This window comes from Lucilia cuprina, chromosome 6 (assembly GCF_022045245.1).
Source record: "Lucilia cuprina isolate Lc7/37 chromosome 6, ASM2204524v1, whole genome shotgun sequence".
Classification (NCBI taxonomy): Eukaryota; Metazoa; Arthropoda; class Insecta; order Diptera; family Calliphoridae; genus Lucilia; species Lucilia cuprina.
The window spans coordinates 18,199,827-18,220,580 of NC_060954.1; the positions used below are offsets into that span (position 1 = coordinate 18,199,827).

The window sequence follows — 20,754 nt, forward strand, 5'->3', positions numbered from 1 at the left end:
ATCTATCTATCTATCTATCTATCTATCTATCTATCTATCTATCTATCTATCTATCTATCTATCTATCTATCTATCTATCTATCTATCTATCTATCCATCTATCTAAGTTTTGCTCATCACAAATACTTGTGTTTGTAATTGAAGTTTTGCCAATTACAAGTACTTATAGTTGAATTCTATTACTAGTAATTATGATTGAAATCAATTACTTGTAATTGTGAATTTAATCTTTATAATTACAAGTAATATGTAATTATTGATGCCAAAATTACAACTAAAAGTACTTTTATTAAAATTACAAGTAATTGCAATTTGTTTTTCATAATTTTTTAATTACAAGTAATTGTATTTCGAAAAACTTCACTTACAAGTAATTACTCAATTATACATTACATGTAATAGTGATTGTGCATGTTATGAACTGTTACAATTACTTGTAATGTATAATTGAGGAATAACCAATTACAATTACTTGTAATTGTAATTAATGTTTTGTCAACAACAATTACTTGTAATTGTAAAAAGATACAAATCTCATTTTTAAAGGTTTAATAAAAAACAATGTAAAAGGACAATATCGGCAATTTTCAAATTGGGGCCACCCTAATATACAAACATATAATTGTTAGAAAACTTTTCCTAAAGACAACAGCTACCAAAGACTTCTCTATCATGTCCATATGTTAAACAAATAATTACCTTTTATTCCTTTTGTATTTATTTTATTTCTTCTCTACATTAGTTCGAAATCTAAAACATATTATTTCAAAACCTTAAAATCCATTTAAACGAAGGTCATGTAAAAGTCTTTATCTTGCATTTATTTGATAGATTTAAAGAACAACAAAAAAAAACACACACAAAACAAAATAAACAAAATTTCTATAAAAATATTTTACGTAAAGTAAATATTTGACGATTGAGAAATATAAACAAATTTCGAATTTAAATTGAATTGCAAATTAGTTCAGTTACAAAATATTTGAGAATGTTCTATAGATTTTTAATAAAATTTTAAACAATACATATTCTATTGCTCTATTATTGTTGTTTTCGTGTCTTGAAAGTCAAAATAAATATTTAATAATTTATATTGTTTCTATATTACAAGAATATGTATTTTGTGTAACATAAATATTTTTTATTATTTTTATTATGATTGTGCAAAGCTACAAGACAACAGAAAAATTCTCTAAACAAATTGAAGGTCAAAAGTAATCATTTTGAATCAATTTAAAGCAAAAAAAAACAATTTTAATAAAACTGCAATAAAACAATTTTAAATTACTTGAAATTGAATTATTTCAAAATGTTTGAAATTGAATCAGATTAGAAAAAAACAAATTCCCACACTGCGACTAAAGGAAAATTCAAACAATTTTTTCATTACTTTTAACCATAATTTGTAAGAATTAATTGTAAACAATGTAGTTCATGGTTCCTAATGTTTAGCATTATGTTCAGTTTTAAATAAGTTCATAATATTTCAAGGTCTAAATATTTCGTAAACGGGATCTGAGACTAATATTCTGATCAAGAAATTCTTTATAACCAATAAATATTAAAGTAGCAGGACCGAGTTTTATAAATTCAGTTTATCGGTTCATTGTACGTTCATGTAAACTTTGGAATGAAACTGAAAATCTCTTGGGTCGAATTCCCTGAAAATCCCTCAAAATGTCTCCATCCATCATGTCTCCCTCTTAATAACAGAACAGTAATACTAAAACGACTTCTGTGGAAGCTGTCAGGACGAAGAAGAATCTGTTAAACATCTTCTCAGCCACTGGCCTGCTTTAGCAGACTATCGATCTGAATTTTTAGGAAAACGTATATTTGATGACTTGTCAGCATTATTAAATCTAAAGAAGGAAATGAAATGGTTTTGGAAAATATATAAAATATATTCTTAAACCACCAAAATATATTCAAACCATGACACTTCTTAGTCCACAAGGACGATCCTATACCTCCGTTTAGAATGCTTCTTTATTAATATCTTCTTTCAAAGATGCAGTTACAGAAACAGAAAAACATTTTTATAGAAAGAACTGTTATAAAATGCTTAAGAAAAGCCTTTTCATGAAAAAAGTTTTAGAACTGCCTCACAAATGTTTGCTATTTAATACCTTACAAATATTCCAAATGTTTTTGAAAGATTTCTATAAACTTTGGAAAATCTTTAAAACATCGTTTCAATAAAAGGCTTTAAAACGGCATATGATGAAAGGCTTTACAAAGTTTTATAATATCTTTTCCATAAAACACAACTTTGGTACTACTTTGCCAAAAAAGTTCTATAAAAGTCATTAGAAAAGCTGAATAAATGTCTTTAAAAAAACTTTATGAATACTTTATCATTTAAGCTTTAAGAATGCTTTATCATAAAAGCTTTATTATAAAATGCTTTAGAAAATCTTTTACATAAAAAGCTTTATAACAGGATATTATGAGTAGCTTTATAAAGTTTTATAAATTCTTTTCCATAAAAAATAACTTAAGTACTACTTTTCTAAAAAAGCTTTATCATAAAAGTCATTAGAGTAGAAGAAAACTTTATCATAAAATCTTTATTATAAAAAGTTTTAGAAAATCTTTTATACAAAAAGCTTCATATATAATTTTATTTATTTATAAAAAGCTTTAAAACTGCTTTATCATAAAAAGATAAACATTTTTTCCATAAAAAGCTTAAAAACTATATTTAATGAAAAGCTTTATAAAGCTTTATAAACTCTTTTCCACAAAATATAAATTCCTAAAAAAGCTTTATCATAAAAGTTATTAGAAAAGCTTTAGAATTGTTTAAGAAATGCTTTATGAATACTTTATCATTGAATCTTTAACAATGCTTTATCATAAAAGCTTTACAAAGAAAATATTTATCATAAAAAGCTTCAGAAAATATTTTCGATAAAAATCTGTAAAAAAACTTTATCATAGAAAACTTCAAAAAATCTTTTCCATAAAAAGCTTTTAAAATGCATATTATGAATAGCGTTATAAAGTTTTATAAATAAATAAAAATAAACTTAAGTACTACTTTACTAAGAATGCTTAAGAAAAGCTCCAGAAATGTTTTAGGAAAGCTTTAGAAATGCTTTATCATAAAGGCTTTATTATAAAATCGTTTAAGAATACTTTATGATAAAAAGCTTTAGAAAATGTTTTACATTAAAAGTTCTATCATAAAAAGCTTGAAAAAAAGCTTTTTTTTTTAATAGCTTAATCATAAAAGCTTTATTATTAAATGTTTAAGGGATACTTTATTATAAAAAGCTTTAGAAAATATTTTACATTAAAAGCTTTATCATAAAAAGCTTAAAAACAACTTCATTATAAAAATCATGAAAAAGCTATATCACAAAATGCTTTAGAAAATATTTTTCATAAAAAGCTTTATCATGAAAATCATTGGAAAAGTTTTATTATAAAATGCTTTAGAAAAGCTTTATTTTAAAAGACTTTATTTAATATCTGCCATTAACCTAAGTATACTGCAATATCTTAGACTTAACAATAAACTTAAAATTTGGACACTGTTCTCAAAAAGCATCAGTACTATTTGTTTCCACTGGAATTTTGCAACATTTCCACTGATGAAATTTAAACGATAACCAAAAGAGGTCAAATGGATATTTAAGCTTTTCACCATGTTAATAAAGTGTAATAATTCTTGAGTTCCCCCGGTGTGCAAAAAAAAAAATAATTCTAAATTAGTATTAACTATGGACTTTTGTTGTTGATATTTTCAACATAAAATTTAATTTATTTTTATACGGTTTTAACACTTTAAGCTTGACCATTCATCTTCTTATTCTCTTATTCTTGGTGCAAAGACCATGTGTTTTTGTATTAAATTTCTTTTTCTTTTATTTTTTTTTTTTTTTCAATTTAACTATTTCATTTTGTAGTTCAATAAACTTTAGTGCTTCCCAGTAAAATTATTTTTCTTTTAATTCCCCCTTTTATCTCGTCGTCTTCTGCTTTGTGTATTATATTCCGCATTTGACCTAAATTTATGGCGATTTGCTATTTTTTAATTTTGTTTTATTACTTTGCATTTAAATGCAATTTTTCAATTAACATTTTTTTGTGAGTGTTCAATTTGATAATTTTTAATGTTTATTGTGTGTTGAATGGCCGTCTTTTTTTCTGCAGTTCCTTCGTTACATTTCGTTTGAAATTGTTGCTTGTTTAGCAATTTTTTTAATTTTTTGCTTAAAATTTTTTTGTTAAATTTTCTTACTAGTTAATTATTGCATTTGTGTATTTTAGTACAAATAACTAACTGTATTTGTTTTGAATTTCTTTTAGTATTTTAAATATTTTTTTTTTTGTAACTTACCTTTAAAGTTTTTACTTTTTCGCTCTGCAAATTTAGTTTGAGTTTTGTAGTTAAAGTTGCAGCTGCTAAAGTTAAACTCAACTTAACTGAAGCATGTATTTGGGTTTAATATCAATTTTGTTTTTTCAATAAACAAAAATTGATATTTTTTGTTTACCGCAAAAACTCGCATAAATAACATAAAGAAATTATATGAAATTTAAGTGAAAATTATTTTTTGTTTTTTTTTTTCTCAATTTGTTGATTTCGTTCAAATTAATTTGAGGGCTTTCAAAACGATTTTGCACTGAACAAAATTTACATGGTTTATTTTGAAAACTGAAAAGAGAGAGAGAAACAGAGAAATAATTAATAAAACATTTTTGTAAAATAGTGATGTAATTTTTTATAAATTAACTTATAATACAAGTCCGGCAATATTACTACTATCCAGCTTTAAATTAATTAATTTTCTTTCGTTCAGTGTTTATATACGATTTTGAACCAATTATATATTGCAGTCACATCAATCGATTTGAAAGATTAATCTTCAAACATATTTTTAAAAGTTAAATTTAAAAAAGTATTTAAGATTTCTGACTGGGACTAGATCAATCGAAACTCATACATACATAGAAACCTGAAAGATCTTACGTAAAGCTTTTCCATAAAATGTTTCGTAAAAGCTACTCATCATATGTTTTATAAACAAAAAATAAGAGTTCTAGAAAAAAACGAAAGAGCTTTAGAGATTCTTTGTATTAAAAAGTACTAGAAGAGCTTTTTTTGAAAATTTTTTTAACAAAACTCTTTAGGAAAGCTGTAAGACGGTATTTTACTAGAAGCTTAAGTAAAGAATTTTGATAGATATCTTTAGAACAGCATTCTTATAGAAAGTTTAAGGAAAGTATCTTGATAGAAAGGTTTTTTTTTATAGAAATCTTTAGAAAAATAATAAGCTGCAGATATGCTTTTTTTATCTAATGTTTAAAAAAGCTTATCATTAAAAACTTTAGAAAGTATTCTCATAAAACATTAGAAAAATGTTTAATAACTTAATTAGAAAAACTTTAAGCTTTAAGAAAGTTTTTTTAATAGAAAGCTTTATGAAAACTTGTTTAATAGAGAGGTTAATCGATGCTTTATGAAAGCTTAAGGAAACTTGTTTATAGAAAGCTTAAGAAACTTGTTATAATATGCTCCGGAAAAGGTTTTTATTTAATGTATTGTTTCAGAATAATTTATCATAAAATCTTGAGTAAAATTTTCTATAAAAATAGTAGAAAAATTTTTAACAAAAAAAAAAAAAATAGAAATCCTCTATTCATAGAGATCTTCAATAAATCGTGAAAAAAACTTAAAAATGTTTTAATAGAATGCTGAAGGAAAACTTTTTGATAGAAAGGTTTATGTAGTCTTTTTGACAGTAAGCTATAGGAAAGTATTTTGATAAAAAGCTTTTATAAAAAGCTTTATAAAAACTTGTTTAAAAAAATTCAGAAAAAATGCTCCCTCTTTACAAAAAACGTTTAAAAAACTAAACAAACTTTGGAAACATTTTTCATAAACAGTTTAAGAAGAGCTTTTTAGCGTTCCATTAAAACTTTTTATATGTATAAAGTTATTTAATACAACTTGTTTATAAAAAAATTAGGAAAAAATACTCTCCTTTTGCAAAAAGCATTGAGAAAGTTAAACAAAATATGTTTTTAATAAACTGCTTTTTCAAAAAACGTTTTAAAAATAAAAAAAAAAACTTAAGAAAAAATTATAATAAAGTGCTTTATGAAAAAGGTTTTCTTAAACAAATTTAGAAAAGCTTATTTAAAACTCAATACAAAATTCTGTAAAAAGCTTTCTTTAAAAAAACGGTTAAAAAATCTTAAAAACAAACATTTTTTCTTGGAAAGATTGGTATTAAGAAACAAAACCACATAAAAAGCTTTGCATAGCTTTTTTTATTAAAAATGCCTTTTAAGAAAATGGAAAAGCTTTTACATAAATGTCATAAAAAACGCAATCTTAAAAAGCTTGATAAAAGCTTTTATTAGAATTGATCAAATCTTTTTCTAAGGAAAACCATAACAAATGCTTTTTCTTAAACAGCATGGGAATAGCTTTTCCTGAAAAGCTTGATAAAAGCTTTTCCAAAAAAGCTTAATAAAAACTTTTTCTCAAAAAGCTTGATAAAAGGTTTTCCTAGAAAGCTTAATAAAGACTTTTTCTTAAAAAGCTTGGTAAAAGCTTTTTCTTAAAAATCTTAATAAAAGCTTTTTCTTAAAAAGCTTGATAAAAGCTTTTTCTTAAAAAGCTTGATAAAAGCTTTTTCTTAAAAAGCTTGATAAAAGCTTTTTCTTAAAAAGCTTGATGAAAGCTTGATAAAAGCTTTTTCTTAAAAAGCATGAGAATAGCTTTTCCTGAAAAGCTTGATAAAAGCTTTTTCCTAAAAAGCTTGATAAAAGCTTTTTCTTAAAAAGCTTGATAAAAGCTTTTTCTTAAAAAGCTTGATAAAAGCTTTTTCTTAAAAAGCTTTATCTTAAAAAGCTTGATAAAAGCTTTTTCTTAAAAAGCTTTTATCAAGCTTTTTCTTAAACAGCATGGGAATAGCTTTTCCTGAAAAGCTTGATAAAAGCTTTTCCAAAAAAGCTTAATAAAAACTTTTTCTTAAAAAGCTTGATAAAAGGTTTTCCTAGAAAGCTTAATAAAAACGTTTTCTTAAAAAGCTTGATAAAAGCTTTTTCTTAAAAAGCTTAATAAAAGCTTTTTCTTAAAAAGCTTGATAAAAGCTTTTTCTTAAAAAGCTTGATAAAAGCTTTTTCTTAAAAAGCTTGATGAAAGCTTTATCTTAAAAAGCTTGATAAAAGCTTTTTCTTAAAAAGCATGAGAATAGCTTTTTCTTAAAAAGCTTGATAAAAGCTTTTTCCTAAAAAGCTTGATAAAAGCTTTTCTTAAAAAGCTTGATAAAAGCTTTTTCTTAAAAAGCTTTATCTTAAAAAGCTTGATAAAAGCTTTTTCTTAAAAAGCTTCATAAAAGCTATTTCTTAAAAAGCTTGATAAAAGCTTTTTCTTGAAAAGCTTGATACAAGCTTTTTCTTAAAAAGCTTGATAAAAGCTTTTTCTTAAAAAGCTTGATAAAAGCTTTTTCTTAAAAAGCTTGATAAAAGCTTTTTCTTAAAAAGCTTGATAAAAGCTTTATCTTAAAAAGCTTGATAAAAGCTTAAAAAATCGGTTTTAAAAAGCTTTTCATAAAAAGCATAAAAAAAGATTTTCACAAAAATCTTAAAAAAAAATTTCCTGTACAAATTTTAAAATATTTCCCCTTTTTTAGGCATAGAAACCCTAGTAACAATTATTAGCCATGCCACAAATAAAATATCTTTAAATCTTTAAAAATTTATTGCATTAAATTCAATTAAAAGTAACATTTTTATGAGTTTTTATTCTGTTATATAAAAAACGACCAACAATCAATTAAAACCGTTAAATAGCGATTAACTGTTACTCATTCTTATTTACGAATTTAAGAATGAATGAGGATTTGTAATGAATGAATTTGCAATGAGTTTAAGCTTGCAAAAAAAATGTGTGAAAAAAAGTTGCAAATCTAATAAATAATATTTTTTACTTGAAAGTTTGCAAAAGCTAAGTATATGTATAAGCAATCTAATGACCGTAATTTAAAGCAATTCCAAGATTTTGACAGTGATATAAGTAGAAATGTTTAGCGTAAAAAAAGAAGATAAATTTGCAGTGAAATACATAAATATTACAGAAAAATATTAAAAACCAAATTGTTCATTGCAGTTTATATAAACCATGAATAGTTTGGTTTAAGTTTGACTAAATGATGATGAATGAAAGAAATGTTTATTACACTCTAAGAGTCATAGATTAAAAGCAATAAAGGACAGTTTTTTTTGAAAATTTTATGTAAGTGTTTTTGGTTTTAAAGAAATGATAACAAAAACAAAATTATTAGCTTTGTGTTAATATAATTTGCCTTGCACATGTACATAAAATTTGCAAAATTTCCCAGAACTGCTTTAAAGCTTAAAAACACAAAGAAAATTTAAATGATGGAGTGTAAGTTTGAATGTATTAAAAACTAAGTATCTTGTATTTGGTTGTTGAATGTTAATTTTAATTAATATTTAAATTTAATTATAGTAATTAAATAAATTTATGATAATGACTGCCAAATAAGAAGATGATGAAGAAGAAAAAGCAACAATGAAAAAACATAAAACATTTAAAAAGAAGAAACATTGTAACATTAAAAGCTTTACTTTAAACACTTTAAAAGTCCACTATAACAAACTGACAAACACCCTACTGTTGCCATATAAAATTTATTTAAATTTACTCTTAATGCTTAAAATATTAAACTCTATTAAATTAATTCCAATTTTTATGATTTTATTTCGCTTTTTTTTAATTCTAAAACTATAAAACAAAAATAAAAAGCTTTTGATTTGTTTATTAGAGCAAACATTATTAAGTTTAATGTACAAAAACTTAGCTAAACTCCAAACAAAACTTAAACTCATTAAACTTAAGCAATTTTAATTAATCAATAAATAAACCAGTTAACTTATTTAGAGTAGAGTAGACGTATACTTGTTTAATATACTGTAGGGTATACAAGTAAATTTAAATTAATTAGAGCAAAACTTATTAATTATGTGTTCAAAGTATTTAAAACAAAAAAACAACTAAAAATATAAAAATTCAATATTATTTTAGGCAATAGCTAACATAATGGTGTTGGAGTGTAAATTAAAAAAAATATTTATAAATTTACTAAAAGAGTAATTAAGTTAAGTATAAAATTTTCAACTATTAAATGACGAAATCTCATACAAAACAGTTATAAAATTAAAGTTTATATATTAATTATGTTGTAAAAATAACAAAATTTTGTGTTACATTTAATGAAAGTAATAATTGTTGAAGCAATAGTTCAGTGATTAATTGATTTTAGCGTAGTGTTCAGTTATATCCGTTGCAAATTTTATTATTAACAAAAGAAATATAAAATTTATAAAGTGAGAGTATTCGATCCACCAGTTGTTAGCGGAAAATAACAACAAGGGAAAATAACAACAAGGTCCATTGTGATTCCCTTTAGAGAGTGAACATTCAAATTCAGAGCAGCAAACATCACGAATCAGTACCCTAGAGAATAAAGGGACAATGAAGTCGAGAGTTTAACGTGAACACCTGCCTTGACGGCCTAATTTCACGGTGGTCTTTTTCACCCACAGGATAGACTAGAGACGGTCTACCCGCACCCCTGAATTCTTCAATGAAGAACTCAGGTAGCAATTTTTGTACATGGCTGTGCCGGTCCATGTACAAGTACTTTGTTGAAGTACTCGAGCTATCTAATCTCTTGCCATAGTAGCCCCGTTGCGGAATGACAGGCAGCATGGGTTCAATCCCAATGCAAACCCCGACAAGGAAAAAGCAATCACTGGTCTAAAGTCAATAGAAGGGGGTGACGAGTCCCAACATCATGTGAAATCAATCCTCCGGTAAACCGGAAGGTGACCACCCTTATGATGTCATGAAAGATTGCATTATTCAAAATGCAATCCCCATCATCTAATGACCCACTCCAGTGCATTCCTTAACCTCTTTAAGCCCGCGCAACCACACTACTGAGATGGCTCTGTTGGTTTGGCAACAGCACCTAGAGACATATTTGGTAGTCCGAAATACCCAACAAAATGGATCAGGATCCCTCTTTTATGAACCGATCAATGCACAAAGGAAATAGGAATTTCCAAAGTCAATTGATTCCAATAATTTCCCCGACAAATTAGTCGCGTAGCATGTATCAATATGTCCTGTTGAGATGGCAACAGCACCGAAGAACTTCCCCGAAGCGTAAAAAGGCATACTAAATCAGTACTAATCTCCAATATATGGAGACTTTCCCGATCTTTCACCAATTTCAGCATCAGTTCCATTCCCATGATCATAAAGATCGCTCTACGGGATGACAGGCAACCATTGAACACTAACCTGACAATTCCCCAGCATATACCGGCGTCCCACTACACGACCGGTGAGAAATACCGATCGGGTTTAGGAATCCGGCATATGCTGCTTCGTACACAGACCTGTTCGAAGAGAGAATTATCCAACCCATTAGGTATAGGATATATCAGTCCTTAAACCAACATTCTCTCCCCGCGATTTGGGTTTCAACCACAGCCACTACGTGGATCCCGAAGGAACCTCAACCAATTGACCGGCCAGGACTAGGTCCTGCGGGCAACCGGCCACCCGTAGTGCCAGATTAAATGGTACTCTGGTTAGACCCCATGCCAGATCATTCCACGGAAAGGCCGAGGATACATCTGATCATCACCAGTTTATAGTCCCGGCAGACTAGAGGTATTGGTAGCACCTCTTTTCCCCGGGATATTGCAATAACACCAAGGTGTAGCTTTCACCAAGGTAACATGCCCCCGGGGGGAATAAAGGGACAGTAGGAATTTAGTAAATTGTTGTCGATCGATTGATGACAGTATCACGATCAACTTGCAGACATTTTAATTCCCAACCATTAACCTTGATCGCCAACATTCTGCCGGCAATCATTGAACAAGCAGAGAGAGAGAGGAACAAGGTGAAACGAAGTACAGATTACTTACACTACAAACTGCTAGTCACGGATACACCGCGGTTCTAAACCCTAAATGAAGTTGAAGATATCTGTGAGCAGCATATAACCGAGCCTTAAAAAGCATGAGAAACAAAGATAATCGTACTGTCCGTCAGTCAAAACTATCCTCGAATAGTTAACACACTGCACGACATTTGAAGCTATCACCAGGGAATTTATCAGCAACAGCTCATGCCTTCAAAGTTCTGGTTGATAATCGTGGTAGTTTACGGCCTGGATAGATCTTTTATGCTTTGTCCGACTAAAAGTTTAGTGAATGAAGTGATCAACAAAAATTACTATGTTGCCACGAATATTAAAATCACATAAAACTCCATTTTGACAGGATCACTTCACTAGTCATTATGTCATTATGTTTAAACTCAGTCATCACATCAATGAATTAGATATAAAGAAATCGAGAAGAAAACTATTTTTAAATGACTTAAGCAAGGCATTCACAGATAAAATGGAAGACCGTTTCTTACTTTTCCTAAACTTAGCAACTTTGAAAATATTCATTGAAGGAAAACCCAAGCCGACTCGCCTAGCACCAGAGTCGTATTATAACCGCTAGCAGACTCTATATATCCCGCCTATTTCTAGTTATACCGTGCCTATGTGCAGGAACCCAAACAAAGGTCAAGCCTGACCGGCTATCCAACCTTAATAGAACATTCTTGCATTGTCTGATTAATAGATAAGTGGTAGCATAAGAGTTTAGTCAAAAATTTCTATGTTGCCACGAATTTTAAGATCATATAGTATCCTACAGGCTGATATTGCAAAAATTTCAGTCTGGGAATATACAGTATTGGGAAGACAGCTTCTCAATAGAAGACACCAAAATCAACACCACAGTTAACTTTAGAACCGTCTGTAAAGAAGCAATCTTATCAAAGTCCGTGTTATATAATCATATTGTTGATTCATGTTCCTGTTCACTTACTTCCAGATGAATTAAGCCTTTCCTACGCTGCAATCAGATCAACTCTTATCAACTTTAAAGCTCTAATCTGTAGCCTTTAGATAATGGACAAATAAACTTAGTAATGTACATACATATGTATAAAGCAATTGTCCGATTACTGCTTAGGATCGCTCAGCTTCGCTCAATGGCGAAGATATATTCATTTATCAAACGCCCACAAATGAACGTGTCCTTGTGGAAAAACAAGTCTCAAAGGAACACCTTTTTATTAAATATCGAGAAAATTTTAAAAATACGACCCTAAAATTGACTTCGAAGCTTTTGGTTCTAAACAAGAGAGTTTTATTGAATTTACGGTAGGGCAAAAGTTGTGTATTTTAAAAAACCAAGAGACTAGAATGCTTCTTTTGACATTTGAAAAATTTGGCTAGCGGTATTTAGAATATCATAGTTTGAGTAGATGTGCACTATTGCACATTCTGTCGAGGAATATCAAAAGCAACCGTTTAACCCATTTTATTGACACATAAACTTCCAACAAAAGAAGGACTTCCAAAGATGCGAAAAAGAAGTAGAATTTACTCCATGGAAGTACTGATAAAGACCTGAAGAAATGATGATTTTAACACTGGCTTGTCATAGAAGGGATGTGATTTTTAATTGTTTCCAAATTCACCACATCGGAAGTCATTCTCAGGAAGTAATTTTTATGTTCTTTTTTTTGCGAAATTTTTAGCGAATTGTCTAAAAATTTTATTAATTTTCGCTTCTTTGGAAGTCAATAAACATCACTTCAACAGAAGGTAAAAAAATCACTTAGTGTTACTTTTGAAATGGTGATAAATATTGTTTTTTTTTTGGAAGTACTTCGTTTTAGTTATCTAAAACATTTCTGATCAATAGAAATTTGAAACATGTTAGATCATATAAGAAAACAAGATCTGCGAGCATTATTAAAAATAAACAAAATTTCACATATATTTTAACAAAAATAATTTATTTAAAATAAAACCGACCTAGTATAACAATTGGACTACTTCCTCAACAACGATAAAAATGTTGATTATATTCACATTCTAGTAAAGAAAACATATTTATAAATAAATTAAAATAAAGAATTATTAATAAATATTAAAAACTCAAACACTTTATCTACTATAACTCGGTACATTGACCACTTGTAGAATTAAAGAAAAAATAAAAAAAAAAACACTTTTGATAAATTAATTATTTCAACTCGAAATCTTTTGTTAAACATGTTCTGATTTTAACATTTAGTGATTAATTAATTAAATTTATTGTACTCGTTTGCCAGAATATGAAGTGTTTTTAACAATTTGTTTTCTTTTTTTTGTCCAAACCACACCTCTCTCATGTTTTATTTAAATTTTTCAGTGGGACTACTGCAAAATTTAAATAAAACCGGTAATAATGAGGGTGTTTATGGAATTTGTTTTATATTAATTTAAATAAAATTTTTTGGGCTTACATATCTTTAAACATATATGAACATTTTTTAGCTATCGCTGCTGCTTTTTTTCACCACTTGCTCCACTGTTTAACCTACATTGTTGCTAAAATAAAAACCAAATGTCAAATGCCACTTTTGCAGTTTAACATTAATAAAATTAAGTTTTTTATTTTACAAACCAAAAAAAAAATTCCTAAAACTTAATGCTTCATTAGTTTGTTGATCAGAAGCAATCTATACAAATTGTTTAAATATTTATTTCACTTTTTATAAAAAGCATTTAAGTAATTTGTTAGAATTAACAATTCGTTTTTGTTATTGGTATACTATTGTTTATTATTAAAATTGATTTTAAATTAAGAGAATATTTAATCCAGAGGAAAATTAAGTCAAGCGTGTGGAAATTTTTTTCTTTTTAATTATCTATTACAATTTATAATTGTTTATTGTTGTTTTTCGAGTTTAAAATGAAAGTTAATTTAAATTACATAAAAAAAGTAATTTTACATTTATTTAATTGACTATTGTTGAATGAGCAAAGTCTGGTATTGCTGGTCTTTAGTCGACACTATGTATTGATCAATGCTATAGTCAAGACAAGTCTAAATTGTAGACTGTTCTATAGACAAGATTCCAGACTGTTAAGGTCATAGACTGCTCTACAGTCAAGACTATGGACTGAACTATAATCATGGCTAAAGACTATAGACTGATCCATTATCAAGACTATAGACGCATCAATAGTCAAGAATATAGATGCATCAATAGTCAAGAATATAGATTGATCTATAGTCAAGACTATAGACTGATCTATAGTCAAGATTATAGACAGATTTATTGTCAAGACAATAGATTGATTTATAGTCAAGACTATAGACTTATGTATATTCAGGACTATAGACTGATCTATAGTCAATACTATATACTGATCTACAGTCAAGAATATAGATTGATCTATAGTCAAGACTATAGACTGATCTATAGTCAAAATTATAGACAGATTTATTGTCAAGACTATAGATTGATTTATAGTCAAGACTATAGACTTATGTATATTCAGGACTATAGACTGATCTCTAGTCAATACTATATACTGATCTATAGCCTAGACTATAGACTGATCAATAGTCAAGACTATGGACTGATCAATAGTCAAGACTATAGACCGATCTATAGTCAAAACTATAGACTGATCTATAGTCAAACTATAGACTGATCTAAAGTCAAGACTATAGACTGATCTATAGTCAAGACTATAGACTGATCTATAGTCAAGACTATAGACTGATCTATAGTCAAGACTATAGACTGATCTATAGTCAAGACTATAGACTGATTTATAGTCAAGACTATAGACTGATCTATAGTCAAGACTATAGCTGATCTATAGTCAAGACTTTAGACTGATCTATAATCAAGCCTATTGTCTGATCTATAGTCAAGATTATTGTCTGATCTATAGTCAAGACTATGGACTGATATTTAGTCAAGACTACAGACTGATCTTTAGTCAAGACTATAAACTGATCTATTTTCAAGACTATAGACTGATCTATAGCCCAGACTATAGATTGATCTATAGCCAAGACTATAGACTGATCTATAGTCAAGACTATAGACTGATCTATATTCACGACTACAGACTGAACTGTATTCAAGATTATAGACTAATCTATTGTCAAGACTATAGACTGATCTATAGTCAAGACTATAGACAGATCTACATTCAAGACTACAGACAAATCTATAGTCAACACTACAGACAAATCTATAGTCAAGACTACAGACAAATCTATAGTCAGGACTACAGACAAATCTATAGTCAAAACTACAGACAAATCTATAGTTAAGACTACAGACTATCTGTCTATAGTCTTGACAAATCTATAGTCAAGACTATAGACAAATCTATAGTCAAGCCTATAGACAGATCTATAGTCAAGACTATAAACAGCTCTATAGTCAAGAATATAAACAGATCTATAGTCAAGACTATAGACAGATGTATAGTCAAGACTATAGACAGATCTTTAGTCAAGAATATAGAATGTTATATAGTTAAGGCTATATACTGTATACTCAATGCTATAAACTTATAGACAGATCAGCAGTCAAGACTTTAGACTGTTTTACAGTCAAGGTTATTCTATAGTAATGTCTAATGTCAAGAGTATAAATTAGTATATTTCCATGAATTTAGACTGGTATATAGTTGTGACTATAGACATTTCTATAGTCAAGACTTTAAACTTTTCTGTAGTCAAGACTTTAGACTGATTTATAGTTGGGACTATAGACTGATTTATAGTCAGCACTATAGACTGAATTATAGTCAAGACTGTTCTATTGTCAATATTATAAATTACCCTTTAGTAAAGACTAAAGACTCTTCTATACTTGAGACTATAGACGGTTCTATAGTCAACGCTATAGGCTGTTCTATAGTCAAGACTGTAGGCAGATCTCTAGTCAAGACTATAGACTGTTTTATAGTCAAGTCTGTAGACTGTTCTATAGTAAAGGCTATTCTATATTTTATTTATTCTTGACAACTGACCAGTTCAAACGTTCTTTTTAAGCAATCTATTCTTAAGATGAAATGTTGTGATTTATATCTGGAATATAAACTAAAAAAGTTAGAATAACAAGAAATTGCTTATTTTCTAAACTAATTGGATTCGCACAAATAAATATTATCATTGAATATTACTTTATCAAAATAAACAAATAAAATTAAGTTTTAGCTTCAAAAACTTTCACTAAACATATAATACGGGTAATAATAATAACTTTAACCCCTTAAAATTAAATAAAAACGGTCAACAATAATTTTAATACATATGGTCTGCTGTTGCTGCTGCTCCATTAAGCAACAATAAAAATACTTTAAAATGAATCATGACCCTAAAAGGAAAGAAAAAATAAATAAAATATAAAACATAAAGACAGACAAACCGACTTCCAACAACAATAAATAACATTCTTTAAAAAACCTTCTTTTTGTAGACCAAATTGGCAATTTTCACCTAAAGTATTGACTTCCGGATTAAATACATAGAGAAAAAAGTAAGAACCAAAGGAAAAAATTGTAAAAAGGAAATAGGTGTGAGAGCCAGTATGGCAGTAAGTAAGGTAAACTGAATGGGAAACCAGTATCCTTTACATATTAAATAAACCAAATTATGTAAATTATATATGTAAAAGAACTTGACAACAAAAATACTAAAAGTAGGATTTTATTTTAAGCCCTTATAATATAGAATTGCTATAGTAGGTATGTTTGTTTCCTGCCTTGCTTTATAACAGTTTTTATACATGCAAAATAATTTTTGGTCAATAAGAGAAAGAATGAAATCTTCATATATTTCAGAAATCTGAAAACATTATCGCACCAGTATATCAAGATACCAAATGGAGAATTTACAGTTAATTAGCTTCTCAATATACTTTTCTAACTGTTTAAATCACTCTTTTAAGTCTCTGACCAGAAGTCAACTGTTATGAACCTAAATACAATAAAAGGAATAAAAGGGTTTCCCTAGCCTTAAGCTTGCATTGAGTCATACACAATACCCCTGTATTTTGTATGTAGTTTTTCTTATGCCGGTTACCAAATACATACAATGAACAAAGCAGCTCTCTAACAGCATGTTGGCATGAGTTTGACAAAAAAAGGCAATAAACGTGACAACCAAAAATGTCGAAACAACCAAATTAATATTCACTCACTCATACACAATATAGTTTATTGGCATTTATGAAATGTATGTTTGTATGTTTTTCACTTCTTGTTTTGGCCAAAAAAAAAAAGATTTTCGGTTTAAATGGACTTAAAGTTTATGGTTGAAAAAATGCATATAAAACACGTTATTTAGTTGTAACTTAGAGTAAGTTGTTTTGTATATGTTGTTGGTCTGTTTGACGCGTGTTATTGCCGGGCAGTCTTTGAAGGAGTAAAATGTATCCTTTTTGGGCAGTAATTTTTTCCATCACTTTTCAAGTGAAGTCAATACAGACTTGGTATCAGCGGGTCGCTCAGCTCTTTTGTCCCGACACGTCGCATTAATCGATTTCTTTATAACAAATTCAAACACGACCAGGAAAAGTAAGAAACTGAGCCAGATATCTTAGATTCGGTTATTATACAGTATTAGCACCTAAGTTTTATTTTCTTAAACGGCTAATTTCAAATCCATTCGATACTGCTAGAGTCCATCATTTGGAACATTAGGAAAATGCCCGACTTCATTAAGTGCCTCGACAATTGTAATACTGTCCTCCCCCAGGGGGCATGTTACCTTGGCGAAGACCTCCGCCTTGGTGTTATTGCAATCCCGGGGTATAAAGAGGGTCCAATACCTCCAATCTGACCGGGATTGAAAAATTGGTTGTCTCAGTCTACTGCTTGGCTTAGTCCTTGCATAGATTGCCAGAGGTCTGACCAGAGCACCGCATAATCTGGTACTACGGGTGGCCAGTTGCCCGCAGGACTATGTCCTGGCTGGTCAGTTGGTTCAGGTTCCTTCGGGATCCACGTAGTGGCTGTTGGTTGAACCCAAATTCGCGGGAAGAGAATAAGTGGCGGTTAAAAGACTGATGCATGATAATAGTCAATATTTCGGGATAAGGTTCGGTGCTGTTGCCGAAAATCAACAGATACCCCACAGAGGAGTGCTGTGGGACTAAGCGTTGGAAATGAGTTGGTATCAATTGTATATGATAAAGAATGAACGTAGAGGTATGCGGGACTCATCCACCCGTATACCTAAATGAATGTGTCGTATGTTTTTCTCTATGAATGTGTCGAATGAATGAGATGTGTGCTGGGTTGAATGATTATGAATGAAAGATATCATATACAAGAGATACCGATTAAGTTTCCTTCCTTGTCCAGATATGTTCAGAGTTTACTCTGTTCATATTCGACTTGCCACAGCGTGTCACTGTGAGTAAGAACGATGTCTACGGCTTATTGATGGATCGTGCTTCGGTCCACCGGTTACGTCTCTAGGTGCTGTTGCCGACTCAACAGAGCCATAGTAATGTGGTTGTCTTACAACGTGACTACTTTGGCAAGAGATTAGATAGCTCGAGTACTCCAGCAAAGTACTTGCGCATGGTACCGGTCATAGCCAATGTGCAAAAATTGCCACCTGCGCCTTCATTGAAGACAAAGGGGCGATGATAGACCGTTCTCAAGTCTACCCAGTGGATGAAAAAGACCACCGTGAGATTAGGCCGACACGGCAGGTGCTCACGTTAAAACTATCGACAGTCTGTATTACTGTCCTCGTAAAAATGAATGATCGACATGAAGAGACTAAATTGTCGCACATTATCTACGGTCTTAATCGGCTGGATAGAAGACAAAAAAGAGAACAAACTTGTTAATGAAAATACCCAAGCAACTGCTATTTTTGATCCCCCGGGGTCATGTTATCTTGGTGAACCGACCTCAACTTAGTGTGGCCCGGAAGTATGATCTAGAGAAGTTATTAGACTCCTTGCCGTTCCTTGAAATATCTCGTTATATTATCTGCAGCTACAACACTTTTAAAGTCAGTTTTGCTGAGTTGACAATCCTTTATCATTTTTTATTAAACTACGAATAGTTCCGATGTGAAAAACCAATTGTCGTAACTAAGGTTAAGTAACCAGCTATTGGTTGCGGTCCCTTTAGTGTCCACGTCGAGTGCCCTGCAATGCCTTAATGTTATTGCAATACCGTAGGAAATAAGGCGCTACTAGTGTCTAGAATGTCTAAGTGTTTAACGTGAACACCTGCTTTGATGGCTTTTTTACGGTGGTCTTTTTCATCCACTGGCTAGACTTAAGAACGGCCTACCATACGCTCTTGAATACTTCTATAAATTTCCAAAGTCAATGTGGGAAAGAATATAGACTGCTCTATAACCAAGACTATATACTAACCATTATTCAAGACTATAGACTGAGCTATAGGCAAGACTATAGACTGAGCTATAGTCAAGACTATAGACTGAGCTATAGGCAAGACTATAGACTGAGCTATAGTCAAGACTATAGACTGAGCTATAGTCAAGACTATAGACTGAGCTATAGTCAAGACTATAGACTGAGCTATAGTCAAGACTATAGACTGAGCTATAGTCACAACTATAGACTGAGCTATATTGAAGACTATAGACTGAGCTATAGTCGAGACTATAGACTGAGCTATAGTCAAGACTATAGACTGAGCTATAGCCAAGACTATAGACTGAGCTATAGCCAAGACTATAGACTGAGCTATAGCCAAGACTATAGACTGAGCTATAGTCAAGAGTAAAGACTGATCTATAGTCAAGACTATAGACTGAGCTATAGTCAAGACTATAGACTGAGCTATAGTCAAGACTATAGACTGAGCTATAGTCAAGAATATAGACTAATCTATAGTCAAGACTATAGACTGTTTAATAGTCAATACTATAGACTGTTCTAAAGTAAAGGCTATAAACTTATCGATAGTCAAGACTATAGACTGATCTATAATCAAGACTATAGACTGATCTATAATTAAGACTATAAACTGATCAATTCAAACCCACTAATTGCCAGAAGTTGCAAGGCAAGTCTAAAACAAGTCGCGTAGCATAAAACAATATGCATCCAGTTGAGAAGGCAACAGCACCAGAGAATTTCCCTGAAGTAAGAGGTAGACTAAATCAGTAATAGTCTGCTGTTGGGCAGATAAGACTTTAACGATCGTTCACCAACTTACATCAATTCCATTCTCATACCATAAGAAACGATTTACGGAATGAAAATTCCCCAAAATATACTGGGGCTCTACTACGCCAACGGTACAAAATACTCAACGGGTTTAGGAAGCCAGCGTAGATTGTGACAGTCAATCTACGCACCCAGTGAAATGTGTTGAGATGGCAACGTCGCCGGAGTGAAAATCCAGACACAAAGGATATATCAGTCCTTAAACCAACATTCTATCCACGCGAATTTGGGTTTAACCTCAACCAACTGACTAGCCGGACCAAGTCCTGCGGGCAAATGGCCACTCGTTGTACCAGATTATGCAGTGTTCTAGTTAAATCGTTGATGGACTAGCCAAGGCGTATGATAACATTGATCACCAGTTTATAGTCCTGACAGAGAAGAGGTGCTGGTAACACCTTCTTAACCAGGGATTGCAATACAACAAGGAATGTCTTTCATCAAGTATTGGTTGGGACGCAGTATTCCAAGAGAAAAAACTTACTGAAACTGTTCGTTTCAGACACCCAGATCATGTTAGGGTGGTGTTTTTGTATTTGGGGTGAAAATAATGTGAAAATCTAGTCTTGGAGACATTGACAATATAGTATGTTATTAAG

At 30.1% G+C, this 20,754-nt stretch overlaps 1 protein-coding gene across 2 annotated transcripts in view; it reads right to left on the reverse strand.

The window, feature by feature from the left end:
- Positions 1–20,754, reverse strand: part of LOC111679747 (serine-rich adhesin for platelets) — a 170,368-nt gene that overhangs the window by 114,167 nt on the left and 35,447 nt on the right. For both annotated transcript variants that reach the window (XM_023441345.2, XM_046955327.1), the window contains exon 2: positions 4,349–4,666. The gene's annotated coding sequence lies outside the window, so the exon portion shown is untranslated. The remainder of the gene's footprint in view (positions 1–4,348; positions 4,667–20,754) is intronic.